This window comes from Rattus rattus, chromosome 2, assembly GCF_011064425.1.
Source record: "Rattus rattus isolate New Zealand chromosome 2, Rrattus_CSIRO_v1, whole genome shotgun sequence".
In the NCBI taxonomy this organism is placed as follows: Eukaryota; Metazoa; Chordata; class Mammalia; order Rodentia; family Muridae; genus Rattus; species Rattus rattus.
Window position 1 is genome coordinate 93,069,383 of NC_046155.1, and position 17,533 is coordinate 93,086,915.

At 37.4% G+C, this 17,533-nt stretch overlaps 1 pseudogene; it reads right to left on the reverse strand.

Annotated features, from left to right (window-relative positions):
* Nucleotides 1-7,071: 7,071 nt before the first annotated feature.
* On the reverse strand, nucleotides 7,072-7,488 carry LOC116893946 (annotated as a pseudogene).
* Between the last annotated feature and the right edge of the window lie 10,045 nt (nucleotides 7,489-17,533).

Sequence of the window (17,533 nt, forward strand, 5' to 3'; positions counted from 1 at the left end):
TATGCTATGCAGTTATGATGGTATATAATATTACCCTGGTAATGTGTAGAAAACTTAAGGTTGAATAAATAATATTGCATCATAAATTTAGGTATTGCTAAAATATTCATGAAGAATTATATTTCATGAATTACTATTTTGGGTCTATGTGTGTCTGTTTATGTTAGGTTTCTAAACACATTTGTGTATGAAGCCCTAATTATGTATGATTGGGGGACCAGAAGACTTGAGGTATCAAGATTTGTCACTTTCCTCCTTAGTCTATTGATACAAAGTCTATCACAGGACACTGGGCATAGAGATAGTCTGGTTGTCAACAAGACCCAGGGTTCTTCCTGTTTTCACCCTGAATAGTGCTGAGGATTGGGTTGGGGACCTAGACACTTGATGGCATGCTTTCACAGCAAGTGCTTTTGTGCCTAGAGTCATTTTCCAGCCTCTCATAAATTAGTTTTAGTCATTTATTTCCAAACCATTTTTTTTCTTTTTTTTTTTTTTTTGGAGTTGGGGACCGAACCCAGGGCCTTGCGCTTGCTAGGCAAGCGCTCTACCACTGAGCTAAATCCCCAACCCTCCAAACCATTTTTAATCACATAATAATACATTTTTTTCTACTAACAAAATCCATAGAGGTAACCATTATATACTAACAACATATTCATTGTCATCTTATACATTTAATGAGATTTCAATTTATCTTTATTTGGAACCTGTCACAATGGAGAAGTTATTAAGTTTAACTTCCATAAAATCCTAAACTTATTGAATGTGATATGTGTTATTTACCTTCACAGTATTAATGACTCATTCATTAGATGGTTCAGAGTAGATGCTCATTAAACATTTTAGATATATTTACACTCTTTGATGAGTGTTTGGAGTTAATATTCTAAAGTGTTTTTAAGTAGTCATAAATTATTTTCACTCTTTTCTCATTTCCCAGTAGTTGCTTTTATATTCATATATAATCACATGCATTTAATTACCCTTCCTTTCTAATGAAGTCACACTTTCTCTTGTATCCAGTTTTTTGATATTATCACACTCATGCTTCATATAGAAAGGTTAAACCCAAGGCCCTCAAGCCACCTTTCCTGAAACCCCAGTGCTAAGTGGCTTCTTGTTAATTTTGCTGATCTCATTAGCAACTGAAGCTGTTCTGTTGGCTCCCACACTCCCAGCAACTTTCATCTTGGCCCCTTTCCTTTTCTTAATTCCCTGTACATTTTCCATACTTTCTGCTTCATTGCTGGTCTCTTGCTGTAAAGCTGGATTAGAGCAGTGAGCAGAGACCATACCATACACTGAACATTTTCCTTTCTTGAATTTTCATGCAAATTAAACACCACTCACATTTTTAATTAAGTCCTGCTCTCTGGACATAAGCAGAACATACCCAGTGTCTTTGCCAGATTGTAACATGATTGGCATTTTAACCCATTGAACAATTGAATCCTTGTTTACCTCTTAAAAGCTTGAGTGATGTCTTCTGGCCTGCATCTCTACTGAAATTCGGGACCTCTGAACTCATAATTGATGATCCATTAGGCTCTGTTTACAGTGTTCTAGGGAATTTACTGCATGAAACTCCAAACTCTTCTACGTTTCTTCTACAAAGTTGTTTAGAAAGCTGAAGTAGAATAAAATCACATTTGTCACAGCAATAACCACATTTCTTGTCTTAATTTTCTGTGTTGTTTCCTGTTGCTATAACCAAATATTCAACAAGACGTGCTTTATGGAAGACAACAGGTTATTTTAACTCAATGTTTGAAGCATTTCATCCATGCTGATGGCAGAACATGAAGATTCCTCATATCACATACATAGTCAGGAAACTGAGGTAGATGAACATCTGTGCTTAGCATTGTCCTTCTTACTCAATCCAGAGCCCTAGACAAATGCAATGATGCTTCCTAGATTCTCCCCTTACTTAACTCTCTCTTGGAAGAGCCTCACAGATGTAAACAATGAAGGTCCTTCTTAATGCCCTAGGTATCCTTTCATCTAATTAAGTTGTTGATGAAGAGTAATCATCACAGGTGAAGGAGTGAAGACATTTCTCTACAGAAGGTACCTGGGGAGAATGGGCCATGAGGATGATGGGGAAAGTTTTCTGATGAACTCAGTGGGACAAGACTCATTCTGAAATACTGCATTTGAGTCTCTGGGCTGCGCCTACTCCCTTTCTTCATGTGCTTGATGAGCACAGTTAATCTGAATCAAAAACCCTCAATTAGGTTTGGAAAGCTTGCAACGTATAAACTAATATTTAAATATCATTCTGATAAATATCATTAATTCCCTATAAATGAGACTGAAATATACCTTATTTCATAGTACCAGGAAGTCTCAGCTAAAATCATATGGTCAAAATTCTCCTCTCATTTATTTGAGTATAGGTTAAGAATTAACTGAAAATGGAAATAACTTTCAGACAAAGCTCCATAATGTCCTCTTCCAAAAATTTGCTACAAAAATTTAAAGGATAAAGAATGCTTCAGATAACATATAAAAATTATTTTTCAAAAGAAAATAGTAGTTAATGATATAAGCCAAAAAATTAGGTTTTTGAATTCTGAAAATAGAGTGGCGAGACTCTAGAGTGTCTAAAGTTCTATGTATGCCCTTGTTGGAGTGCTACCAGGCCACATCAATCAGTATTTATTTTACCCAATTGTCAACTTCTCATGCTGTAGAGGCTCAAAAGAAGCTACTACTAAATTTACTTGCAGTAAATATATATTAAAAGTCGGATGATTTAACTAAACCTTGTGAATGTGTTAATGGAAGAAATTTACACAAGTTGACTATGAACATTTTTCTCTAAGATTTATGGACGTTAAAAATGTACTGGGTACATAACAAAGAAACTTAAGTGATAGCTTTGCAGGTTATTTCAATTAGTTAGTATAATAAATCATATGGGTCAAGTTTCAAAGATACTTGGTTATCGGAGATGGAAATCTTAGACCTACATAGTCCCATTAGAGCACCATCACTGGTCAAAGGTTACAGTCACTTGCACTAAGCATGAAGCATAAGTGCTATATTTTGTTCCCTTGAGACAAATATGTCATGGGAATTAAAGTTTTACTACCACTACTCCTTGTGTGTAGATCATATTGGCACTATTATCTATGTGTTAGTCCAATTAAAATGGATCCATAAATATCCATAACCCAGGTCTACAACTGGAAGGCAGCACTTTCAAATTGGTTGGAGGCATCCTCTAATTTTTTTTTTTTTTTTTTTTTTTTTATTATTAACTTGAGTATTTCTTATATACATTTGAATGTTATTCCCTTTCCGGTTTCGGCAACATCCCCCCCCTCCCCTTCCTTCCTTATGGGTGTTTCCCCCAACCCTCCCCCATTGCTGCCCTCTCCCCAACAGTCTAGTTCACTAGGGGTTCAGTCTTAGCAGGACCCAGGGCTTCCCCCTTCCACTGGTGCTCTTACTAGGATATTCATTGCAACCCTACGAGGTCAGAGTCCAGGGTCAGTCCATGTATAGTCTTTGGGTAGTGGCTTAGTCCCTGGAAGCTCTGGTTGGTTGGCATTGCTGTACATATGGGGTCTCGAGCTCCTTCAAGCTCTTCCAGTTCTTTCTCTGATTCCTTCAACAGGGTCCCGTTCTCAGTTCAGTGGTTTCCTGCTGGCATCGCCTCTGTATTTGCTGTATTCTGGCTGTGTCTCTCATGAGCGATCTGCACTCACATTTTTGATCATCCGTCTTGAGTTTCATTTGTTCTAGGCATCTAGGGTAACTCAAGCATTTGGGCTAATAGCCACTTATCAATGAGTACATACCATGTATGTCTTTCTGTGATTAGGTTAGCTCACTCAGGATGATATTTTCCAGTTCAACCATTTGCCTCGAATTTCATAAAGTCATTGTTTTTGATAGCTGAGTAATATTCCATTGTGTAGATGTACCACATTTTCTGTATCCATTCCTCTGTTGAAGGGCATCTGGGTTCTTTCCAGCTTCTGGCTATTATAAATAAGGCTGCGATGAACATAGTGGAGCACGTGTCTTTTTATATGTTGGGGCATCCTCTAATTTATCATCTACTTTGTATTTTATAAAAATATGAAGTGTTACTATTAAGTTTGTGTCTCTACAAGTGGCTAGGCACATATGGCTTAGCTCATACAAATGACACCAATGCCTATGTAGGTGCTGGCTACCCTAGCTTACACGTTACCACTGGAAATCTAAGAATGTTTTCTTAAATCTACTTTAAATTTCTGAAAACTGGATTTTTCAAAATTTTAAAAGTTGATTCTGTCCTGATTTTTAAATGCATCAATGTATCAAGTCTCTAAGCTGCAGCAAATATTTTAGTTCCTTTCAGTGTACAGGTTTCTCATTTCCCTTTCAGGTCAGTAAATAAATTCTTCTCTTAATATTTCATAAATGTTGGGATTTAATTAACAGAACCGCGATTACATTAGACTATTCTCTGCTTCTTGACATGGCCTTTAGTTTCTTCTTTACCACAGAAGATAGCACAGTTTTTAGGTCATATATTTTGTTATAAACACTAAATTGTGGTTTACTTTAAATGATATCCTAGAAGTTTCTATGAGAAATTTGGAACTTTAAGAACATTACTCTAAAACTCATAAAATTCTTACCCGAAAACTACATATGAATGATCAGGAAGATGATGATAAATTAAACTATCTAAATTTTCTTTCTTTTGTTCCTTATTGAAGGTCGATACATTTGTCTTATATACAAACACTCGGTTAACAAAAATAAAACAATTTATTGCATTTTTGTTGAGATGATTTTGCAATATAGTTCTAGCTAGCTTGGAACTCTACCTGTAGACCAGGCCGCTCTACAACCCAGCGGATCCACCTGGCTCTCTCAGGGATGCTGAGATCAAAGGCCTGTGCTCTTGTATCTTGTATTTTTTTAACTTGTTGCTTTGGGGTGATTTCTTTTCCATTCCTTTGTCTTTTGATTTGGTTACTATTTCATGTTTTATCTGTTTCCTATGAGTTCAATATCTCAATTTTTTTTTCTCTTCTTGGCTTCCAGCAATTTTTGTGAAGGGTCAAGACACTCTTCTCTGTTATCTTCTGTCCTTTTGTCCTTTTGTCTTATTCTCTTTCTGTGTTTCTCTGTCCCTCTGAGTCTCTCTGTCTGTCTCTCTGTCTCTCTCTGTCTCTCTCTGTCTCTCTCTGTCTCTCTCTCTCTCTCTCTCTCTGTGTGTGTGTGTGTGTGTGTGTGTGTGTGTGTGTGTGTGTGTGTGTGTGTGTGTGTGTGTGTGTCCTGAGATGAGATAGGGTCTGTCTATTGATCTCAGACTTCCATTGAACTGCCAACCCTCCTGCATCCATCTCCATAGCTATAAAATCTGGTGTTACAAATTTGAAATCTCATACTGGGGTATTGCTTGCCTTTTTTTACCTTTTGATTGAGAGGCTGTATGCCCACAATAGAATAAACTAGAAAAGGGTTCTTAGTTTCTGGCATGCCATTACTGCACTGGGATATTTTCTATCAGACATCTAAGTGTCTTCAAAATCTCTATATCTTAAACTTCAGGGAAAAAAATCTATTTTCTTCACTTGATACTGTTCAGAAGTAATGACTGGAAAACAGAGCACTTTTACTAAGAGACAAATCACATGTTTCTAGTAACACAACAAAACTTCGAATCTGATTAATGCCTTAATCTGAAATCTAAAAGTGTATATAGTGAGGAAGTCTTTTGTTCTGTTAACAGAAGCTTACATGAAGGGCCAGCAAAGGAGAGAGATGCGATAGAATTTGGAAGCAATGCTAGATTAGCACATTCAATGGAGAAACTATGCAATAATCTTTTCTAAGTGAAACCACAGAGTAAGAGCATTGACGATGTTCCTGGTATGCCACCAGTTCCCAGGAAGCACTTACTTCCTTACTACCATCTCCACCATTTTAGAGGTTTGTCATTTCCTTATCACCAGAAAAACGTGGCTCACTTAAGTGTTGTTTGGGTTAACCATAATGTTAAATGTTGACCAGAGTATTGTTATGGATCCTCAGGATAGAGATAATTAAATGTATTTTCCAGGGCTGAGAATGTAGCTCAGTGTTAGAACTCCACTCAGTACTGAAAATTACGGAACAAGCAATTTAGAAGACAAATGTGGATTTATGCCTTAAATGTATCATAAATCTAAACATTTAGGGGAAGGTATTTTGAGTGACTTACATTAGTGTACTAATAATATTTTGAATGTGTCATTTAAGCTAATATTCTCTGATACTTACTAAAAGTAGAAACCTACAATATTGCTACATTTGTTCATTAGCTAGGTGTGTTCTGAGGTCTTTAAATATACCACTGTATATTTAACTGTGGCAATGACATAAATAGTAAAAGCTACATTATGTTCATATTTTGTTTTAAACGAAAACTGAAGCTGATTATATTGCTTTCATCATCAGAAGTGAACTCTCTAGAGAATGTAATGTCTTTTTAAAAGAATCAAGTTGAAAGAAATGAATTTTACATTTTAGTACCAGCTGATAGATCCTCTAGACTGAGTTGCATCAAATAAACAAATAAGCAATTAATAATTAATTAATTAATCATGACCTTCCTAAACTCTCACATGCTTCATTTAAAAAAATCAGTATTGTGTTTTTACTCGGGTGAGGGGTGGTGGGATGAGGAAGAAAAGACAAAAACAGTGTCTCCCCAAAGAATCCCAAGTGTATGGGACTTCAAGTTATGTGTACAAGGAGTGGATGGCATGACCAGGCATGTCAGAGAGAAGATCCCCGAATTCTTTTCTTCTTCTACTTATCTCTACGAACAGGCTACAAAAATCTAGACATCGTTATCTTTCTCCTTTTTCAGAATGAAACTCACTTAGCAAACTAGGGAACTCTCAGTACAGTACAGTTTATATATAATACAGCCAGTCAGCTGTCTCCCCATTCTGTCCATCAACTAACCCAGGAGAGTGTGGAGAGAAGAATTTCCTGACCTCCCCACCTTTTTAGAAGTCAAGCCAGCTTGCCCTGGCAGATTCCACATGGAGGGCAATGGGCTGTAAGCATTTAGTGCACAATATACTCTTTTTAGCGATGACGATTGTAAGGAGAGACGTGCATATAAATGCTGTTTTCTTGGGCTGTCTTCGCAATTTCCACAGCTTTGCTGGGCTCGATTTTTTGGAAATCCATATCATTCACAGCTAGATCTTGGTCCCCTTCTTGAAATCCTCCTCGATGTGTATCAGTTTGGAATCACCTTGGAGATAAAGATGCCTAGCTGGAAGGCATCCTTCTTGGTTGTTAAACACAACTGAGCACCAGGAAGCTTCTTTATTGTGACAATACAGGGCAGAAACTGGGTCAAATCATTGTAGTCTGTGATACACTCTCTCCTGAGTAGGAATCCATCCATACTGGAGGGTTTTCATAGGCAGACAGGAAAACCACTGGGTAGTTATCATAAGGAGTCCAGCTGTCCATTTCAGGCAAAGCTGGGCAAATAGGCATCCCTCAATGGAACCTCGGCTATCAGCCCTCACTCGCTTGATTTTGAGAGGAAAAGTTTGTAGGTTTTTTATAATATTTTATTTTTTATCTTAAACTGAGGACAGGTAAGGTAAGAAAATAGAAAACAGTAGGAGGTAAAAATCGTAAGTATCAATTTTTGATACTGATTACACGTGTAAAATTATCTAAAACAAATTTAATTAATAAAAACACTTTAAAATTCTATCATCCACTTAGTCTCTTAATTTTTAATTTCAGACACAAGATGGCACTATTAGTAGTGATTTTAATTTAATCTGTAGATAACAATCAGAGAGATCTGTGTATATTCAAAGAAAGCATCTAAATATATAAATACAGAAAATGGCACATGGATGTACACACACACAGCCATAGTTGACTAATATTAACATCTGGAGGAATAGTCAAAAATTTAGTCAGCCAACTGTTTTCTTGACATCGACATGACAGATTGAGATTTTTTACAAATCATTTCCATGAGAAAATTTCCATGTCAGGCAGCTGTCAAGATATATTTGCAATAATGTATGGATGATAAAGATTGATAACAGAATGATTTCAGTCCAAATAGCATACCCTAAACAAGATATATCAAGTTTATGGGAAGTGAAGAAAGGTGTTCAAATGTAGAAAGACACATAAGGGCATTCGCCACTAAATTACAAGGAATGCAGGCTGGCACAAAAGAAACTTTCTCACAGTAAAGAGACAAGTTTTAGAAAATTGAAAGCATAGGGCTCAGAGCATACAAAGCTTGGTCTCTGAAACATTTATGCTGAAACTCCTCCTATCTTTTCTGCCATTTCTCAAACACTGTGCATACATAGAGTGAGAATCAAACATATTTGATGGCTAAGCCAATAATGAGATCTACGCTGGTAGTAATTATTATTTTCTGTCAAATTTGACTTTTTTTCCCCACATCGCTTCATTCATAGTTCTCAAATTAAATAATTAACAACCAATGGACTTGGTCTCTGCCATTATTTCCTTCTTCTTAATATAGAAAGACTTGTGTCTGTTAAACCATCTATAAAGTTCTTGACAGACACAGTAGTTCTTAATACTCCTCTAAACTTTTATCCTAGTTAGATGATGAGAAGGCTAGACTCCAGAGAGTGAAATCAAACAAGAAGCCTCACACCTCATCTGGGTTGATGTAGCAGCCCAGACCCAGCATTCCTTCTATCATGAGCTATTGTGTAATTCAAATAATCGGTATTTCCACCTGGAATTCAAGTCTGGCAAACCTTCCGGACCTGTGGAATTTCTTCCTCTAGCACAGCTGCTATCTCAAGGATGGTATTTGAGTAATGATTGCATCTAATAAACATTTTAATTAGACTACAACTTCTACATTTATTCTTGCCCATCTTAGAGCTTCACATATTATCACATATTACATATTATCATTTCTTCTCTGCACCTCAGCAAACCCGTACTTGCTCAGAAGTGATATTATTCTTGAAAGATTCCACTGTAAACTGCTCTGAAATGGGTAATAATAGCAAGCTTTCCTATTAGTCAGTGGTTTATCACTCACCTCACCCCAATTTAAATCATTGTGATTTAACAAACGATGAAGCAGTGGGTTACAGCTTCTGCTTCCATGGGTGCAGGCTGAACACACAATTTCCTGGAGATGATTCTAGTATGTCTGTTATTTAAACAAAGCAGAAGTCCTTTCTTTCTATTGGCTACTCATAGACGATATATCTGAATGAGACAGTAACAAAGATATGGCCATTTATTTTTTTTTCTTTTCCCATTAACAGGATGGTGTCAAAGACAAAGAAAGACAGATACAGTGAATGGCATCATTGGAACTGAGCAACAAGCAGTGACATATAGGTTATAATTACTGCTTTAACTAACTGTTCTTACTGGCGTCTGTAAACCACCCCTCTGTGGTGGATCCTGTGAACAGTTTTGTGTGGATGCTTGTCTCTCGTTCCCTCCTGATTCCACTTTTTGGTAATCCTATTTCTCATTCTAACCCCTCTTGCACCCTGCTGCCAAAATACAGCATCGCTGAGCAAGTCCGTTTTCAGGACACAGTGTGAGCTCAGGACGGGCTGTCCCTCACCACCACTTTGTGATTGCTGCATTGCTCAGCATAAAGCATGTGCCTGGAAATGTTTAGAAATGGATGTGAAATAAAATAACAAAGCCATTTCTAGAATCTTCAGTAAGTTATAGCCATATTGTATGCAGCACTAAAGAAAACAAGATGATCCTCCCATCCTTCTTTGTCCTGCATTTTTCTCAACTTCAAATCTAAATGGCCAGTGTACTCCCTTGTTTAACAGTGATCCAATTGGAAAGCAGCATTTTCAGCATCTCCAGGCAAGTCCTTCAGAAGTAGTGAATGTAATATAGACTATTCCAGGCAGTATTTGGAAGGTTAGCTTCTAAGGAAACACTGTTGTTCATTCCTGTTACCATGTATTCTGCAGCTGCAGTTACTATACCCATCCCAGCTCTGGGAATTTCCTAGGTAGGTGTGGTGGGGGAACAGAAAAACTAAGATGATGTTCATTGTTTAATAGATAAGTCTAGAAGTATATAATTCTTTACTTTGACTTACGTATTCTATACTTTAGGAAGTATGAACCATTTATAAAGTGACAGAAAACATAGTTCATAATTATACTGGTAACTTTTGTTATTGTAAAATTGTTTCATTTGTTTTGAGAACTGCTAAAAATAAGTAATGGAAAATTCACCTCAAAAAGGCAAAAGAAACCCATAAGGAAGGATTAATAGACTTTAAGTATATCCTACAATTAAATTTGAGCAAATAAAAGTAAAATATGTTTCTCTTAAAATAATAATAAGGAACATAACAAATCTAAGAGGATTTAAAAAATACAAAAATATACACATAGTAAATGTTTACCATGAGCTATAGCTATAGCTACAAATGAGATTAATAAGGTACTTTTATTTGTGTAAATATGAAAATAAATGTGAAGTATTTGATAGGTAATTTTCTAGAACATGCATTTTTAAATAGAACCTGTTACACAAAAGTATTGAGTGTTATATTGAAAAATACAATACCATAAAAGTTCTTTTTTTAAGCTAGAGGGATATTTTGTAACTTTAAAATTATTAATTTAATTACTATTTTACACCCTCATTCATGTCTGTGATGTGTTTTGTTCAAAGTTCTACTCCCAGTAGCCTTATCCCTTACTTTTACACATGCACACACACACACACACACACACATACACACACACACACACACACACTCACACTGAGGAGAAGCACGGACATAAAACAGCTTTATTTTAAGCACTATTTTTTTTTCAATGTAAGCATTCATGTAGAAAATGGAAACATGTACACAAGCTAATGGGAAAAGAGAATGAGACATAAGTAATGAAAATTTGTCAAATACAGGAGAAGATAAGTTTAAATAATGTTAAGTACAGAATATGAATGGTCTTATCATCAAGTGAAATATTAATATAATGATTTGTAGATTTTGTGAATAGATTTGTGGCAATCAGGCAGAAGTCAAGTTGGAATGGATGGATGAATGGGGAAGGAGTGGTCAAGAAGTACTAAGATACATGTAAGAAGTTCAGTGTCCTGCAGCATAGTAGAGTGTTTATGCATAACAAACCACTATGTATTTTAGCAAAACCCACTAAAAGTATCATAATGTTTTACTCATAAACGGATGATAGATGTTCAGGGAGATGCTGTGTTTATTTTTCTATTATGGTGATAAGACATGATGACCAGAGCAACATATAGAAGGCAGGGTTCATTTGTACCTCATAGTTTCCGACTGTTAAGAGGTCATGACCATGATGGCAAGGACCATAGTAGCAGGCAAGCAGGCATGACCTAAGAGCAGAGGCCTCACATCTCAAGAAACAATCTTGATCTCTTTCTCTCTCTCTCTCTCTCTCTCTCTCTCTCTCTCTCTCTCTCTCTCTCTCTCTCTCTCTCTCATACACACACACACACACACACACACACACACACACACACGGGGGGGGGAATGAAACCTCAAGTCTACTCCTAGTGACACACAATATCCAATAAGAGTACATCTCCTAATACTTCCCCAATAATTCCATGAATTGGGGACCAAGTATTCAAATACAGCACCCTGGGGAGTGGGTCATTATTATAGAAATAACTGTAGGAAATAAAGTCTGTGGTTATTTGAGGTGGAGATCTCAATAGTCAAGCAGAATAATCTATACAATTGTCATCCTTTTGCCTCTGCTTCAAAAGTGCTAGCATTATAGACATGACATACTATATTATATTGCTAGAATATTATCTTGTGATAAATTCAAATCATAATTCCGTTTGCTCGGATTCAATGTGAGTACACACATAGCTCATGAAAGTTTTTCTGTAAGGTGTACACACTAATATATGTTTACATTATCAGAGCTTGAAGTTTATGAATCAAGTTGTTATGAACAGTTATCTCTAAAGGACACAATTGCAAAGAATAAAATTTTGTGTTTTACTATATACATATATATGTGTGTTTATGTGTGTGTGTCTGTGTGTGTGTGTGTTTAACAGACTAGAAATTATGTTTTAAAAAATGTTTGTCCTCTTTACTTATATTTTATATTAATTAATTAATATTTTAAGGAGTAGAGAAGCAACTCACAACTCAGTCAGTACATACATGCTATAAAAACATGAGATTCCCCATCACTCACAAAAAAATCCAAGTGTTACATACATTTCTAACCCTAAAGCTGGAAGAAGAGAGACAGTTTTTTCAAGGGGCTCACTAACCAAACAGTCTAACCAATTACTGAGCTTCATATTCTGTATGAAACCCTTCCCCTAAAAAAATATGATAGAGAGCAAGTAAGAAAGACACCAAAGATCAACCTCTGGTCTCCAAATGTATTCCTACACACACAGTATGTACACATATACCATACACACATGCATGCATGCACATATGTGCATATGAATACTCACACACACTCACACAAACTCTCTTTCTCTCTCTCTTTCTCTCTCTCTCTCTCTCTCTCTCTCTCTCTCACACACACACACACACAAATTATCAGGAGGGTTAAATTATAAATGAAATGTGTTTAAAATGACAAGTTATGGTATTTAAGTATTGCCATAAACTAGTTGAATCTAAGTTTTGTTGATAAATGTAATGCACTCAAAGGAGCATTATTCAAGGTATGTGTATATTTTGCTTACTGTGAACAAGAACAACTAGATAACTAAATATTATCCTACTCACATATAGACTATTTCTGGGATACTTAGTATTTTTATTTTTTTAACAAACTCTCAGATTGCCCATGTTTGCCTCAAAACCAGGATATAGTCAAGAATGGCGTATAATTCTGATCCTCCTACATCCAGTTCCTGAGTTCTAGGATGACAGCTATACACTATTTTGCCTGGTTCAATTCAGTTTTCATGTGGGTCAACCCCTTAAGAACCAGTATACATTTGCTTGAAACATCATGGCATTATCTCATGTGGTATCCTCAAACTAATATGGGACTTATCCCTGGATTGTGCAATAGCTTAAGGTAACTAACTAGTATATTTAGAGAATAAATTAGACTAGAATAGGATACTTTGTATCATATGCAATGAACTATTTTTTCATGAATTAGGAATATGCATATTTATTCCAAATGTAAATGTAAAATGTGTTTTTTCACTATTATTTAAGAAGGTAGTATTTGACATTGACCCCAGCCTAGATTTATGATAACAAATCATGTCATCTTGTGAGCCTGAATTGCTAATGTAACTTCTAAATTTCTTTGAGTGGAGTGTAAGGAAATACTTCTTAACAGCAAATAAGACTTCCTATTGCTTGGGTTTCTATCATTACAGCTAAGGGTGTTCAGATATTGAAGGCTTTCCCCCTTTCAATATTGTCTACTTTAGAACAGTGCATATTTTTTCCAAGGGTTCAGATGTTTTACGGTTTTCAAAATAATGTTCATGTTGATGTGTATTTCCTCGAATCCATGATATAAACATATTATAATAAAATGAGCATAGTGACACTATGAAAGGTTGCAAAAGTTCCATAGACTTGTAAACAGGTGTCACGCTTCTAAGACATTTCTCCTGTAGTGGTGAGCGCAGGTGCGTGCCTGAAGTCCCGGAAACACCCGAGAACCCTCATTTTCCTGGGAATGCAGTCAGTTGGAAGCTTTGCAATAAGCTGTTGTGAGCCACAACTGTAATTAACAAGTGACACCTTGGCAGAACTAATTGACATCTGAGAGTAGTACATAGTCTTTGACTAGGCTACATGAAGATAATCAGTCTTGGCTATATACTGGCCAATTTTCTTTTCAAAGAAAAGTATTCAATCAAGGCATCTCAATACTAGAGATTTCTTTTTACCAAGATAATCATGAACTGGAACAACAGCAATGATAAGAAGAGTTTTAGCAAACATAAAAACAGGTATGTAACAGAGACGTTGTCGTGTGAATGATACTCTAACAAACAGGGTATGCCTACCATCTGTTGACATGGATTCCCCTGGGTATAAATGTAGGAGTGAGAAAGTGTGGTCAAAAGTGCTCACAATTCTTAAGCATCGGGTAAAAGTAAAACAAAATTACATTGAAGCTCCACCTTACCACTGTCAGACTGGCAATCATTAGGGGAAAGGGTCAGTGCTGGTGCGAAGGCAGAAAGGAAGCCTTGGTTTCCATTGATGGAATAGAACTTTATCTGTGTAGCCAATCACCATGGATATTGGCATAGGAGGTACATAAATATGTAAGTGTAGATAGGCACATCAAGAGTACTTACACAGCAAACTTGAACATCCAGTGTATCATCAGATCTGTGACTGAGGCTCCATAAAGCACAGAAAAGATAAATGCAACATTGTAAAGCATCCTAACGAAAGGCAGAGTTAGTTCAGTTGGTTAAAGTATTTGTATGTTTTTGAACAAGAGAACAGCAATGCTAGCACATAAATAAACCTGAAATCCTAGAACCACATAAACTCCTTCCTATCTCTCCCATTCCCAATGTCCTCCTTCCCTGCTTTCCTCACTTCCTTTTGTCTCCCTGACTGTTTTTCTGCCTTTCTCCCTGTTAGCCCAGTTGTCATTACTCGTGATATGGCAAGTAGTGAGAAGGGTGAAAATTGCTAGTACTCATTCAGACAGTTTTGGAACTTATAAAGCCATTGAAATCCTATGGAATTCTTCAGCGGAAAAATTTCCTCAAAAGAAATTGTACCTTCAATTTAACCCTTTACAGAGTTTACTAACTGACCAGGGCTTTTGTTACTGCACAGGGTTTGGAACGTTGTCAGTCGAGAGTCTAATTACACTTTATTTTGGGCCATCTTGAGTCCCTTAAGCATTCCTTGTCTACCTCTATGACTGTGACTAACAGACACAATCTTTTAAGATTTATTGACTTAGCAAAACCCCAATTTCCATCAACCAAAAGTTACTAGTGTCCCCAGGTAGCACCTAGCATTTTTTGTTGAGATTTTTTTTCCTCTTTGCTGTCACCGACTACTTACTATTTCCATCAATCTGTTACTCAGGTATCTTGTTATATAACTTTCTTTGTTCCATTGCTAAAATGAATTCATCAAGCTGTTACTGCATTATACCTATAAGCTGCTCCACAGGAACCCACGTCCTCTCTTCCAATATCCCAGGCCAACTACTGTGCAGGAGTATCTCTCCAAAGTTCACAGCTAAAACTAATAACGACATTATCTCCCATGGCTCAACGATACACAGAGAAGTCAGACACTGCTGTGTAAACAGTGAGTTAGCAAGAGTCTGCTTGTTTGCTTGCTTTGTGTTTTACACATGTTCACATGGGCACTAGATTTCTACAATAATTTTCAATGATTAGACACAGTATTCGTTCTTACGTGTGGCTAGAGTCATGAATGATGGTTTTATTAACTCAAAGAATTGTGTCTATCAAATTCTCTAAAGTCTGTTTCCCAATTCTACAAATGATTTCCACAAAACTGATTTGGCAAGAAAGATGACTCAGTTTCTTTAGCTAATCTTTCTTTTTTGGTCATAAACAGAGACAACTTAACTTGACTCTGGATATTAAAACAAAAATAAAATGTTAAAGACAGGGATTCCAAGACAGATGTTAAAGGCACAGTACACACATTATTTCTATTCCTTATTTTCATTTAGAAACCTCTCATTAGCTGTGTTTAAAACCATCCTTCTCCTCCTCCTCCTTCTCCTCCTTCTCCTCCTCCTCCTCCTCCTCCTCCACCTCTATCTCTTTCTGTCTGTCTCTGTCTCTGTCTCTCTGTCTCTGTTCTCTCTCTCTCTCTCCCTCTCACTTTCTCACTGTTCTAAAATTAATTTTTTTTACTTATTCACTTTACATCCTGCTCACTGCTCCACTCCCAGACACTCCTCCCATAGTCCTATAATCCTCTCCACTACTCTGAGTGGGAGCCCTCCTGTGTATCCCCCAACCCTCTCACATTAGGTCTCCCACTGAGGTCAGATAAGGCAATCAGCTAGATGAGCATATCCCAGGGACAGGTAACAGCTACTGGGAAAGCTCCTGCTCAAGTCATACAAGATCCATATGCAGACCAAGCTGTGTCTGCTACCTATGAGTGAGGAGGGCTAAGTCCAGTCATGTATGTTCTTTGGTTAGTGGTTCAGACTCTGAGAGTTCCAAGGATTCAGGTTAGTTGACTCAGTCACTCTTCCTGTAGAGCTCTTATTCCGTTAGAGGCTGTAACCCTTCCTCCTGTTCTTCCATAAATGTCCCCAAGCTCCATCCACTGTTTGGCACTGAGTGTCTGGATCTGTCTGAGTCATCTGCTGGGTGGAGCCTCTCAAGACAGCCATATTAGACTCCTGTCTGCAGTCATAACAGAGTATCATTAAGAGTGTTAGGGAGTGGTGCTTGCCTAGGGCATGGGTCTCAATTATTGGTTGGCTGATACCTCAGTCTCTGCTTCATCCTCCATGCCTGTGTTTCTTGTGTACAAGATGAAGTTTGTGGCTGGGTCAGGGTCCCTTTGGCCTCATTTGGGTTCCTGATTGGCAAAAGGTGGTACAATCTTTTGGTTCCATAACCCCAATGCTGTATGATGTGTTTTATAAAGTCAAGAATATATTTTGTAGAGTCCAGAATATATTCTGTAGAGTGAGGTCTGCTGTGGTGGGAGGCAGTAACTCAGAAGACCGATGCTGAGATATCCCTCCCCCTAAGGGATATACCAGCCATAGGATGGGTCTGGTATAGAATAGACTTTTTTTGTGGGGACATGGGAAGAAATGTTGAGAAGTGGTAAAACAGAGAGAGAGAGAGGACGGAGAAGTGTGTGTGCACACACACACACACACACACACACACACAGAGAGAGAGAGAGAGAGAGAGAGAGAGAGAGAGAGAGAGAGAAGTCAGCTAGAGCGGCTGGAGAGAAGGGCAAGGGTAAGGGGGAGAGGGAGTAGAAGGTTAGAGAGAGAAAAAGAACAAACAGAACATTAGAAAGAGTCAGTGCCACAACAATCATGTTCACTAGGGGTTCAGTCTTGTCAGGACCAAGGACTTCCCCTTCCACTGGTGCTCGTACTAGGCTATTCATTGCTACGAATGCAGTTGGAGCCCAGGGTCAGTAGATGTATAGTCTTTGGTTAGTGGCTTAGTCCCTGGAAGCTCTGGTCGTTTGGCATTGTTATTCATATGGGGTCTCAAGCCCCTTCAAGCTCTTTCAGTCCTTTCTCTGAATCCTTCAGTGGGGGTCCCATTCTCAGTTCAGTGGTTTGCTGCTGGTTTTCGCCTATGTATTTGCCGTATTCTGGCTGTAGTTTCTCAGGAGAGATCTACATCCGGTTCCTGTCAGCCTGCATTTCTTTGCTTCATTCCCTGCTCCATTTTGCTGAGTTGAGTTTCTCCTGCCTTAGTTTCCTTTGATAATGGACTATAAAATGTAACATGAAATAAACCATGTTTTTTCCTCAAAAAGAAAAAAAAAAGAAAG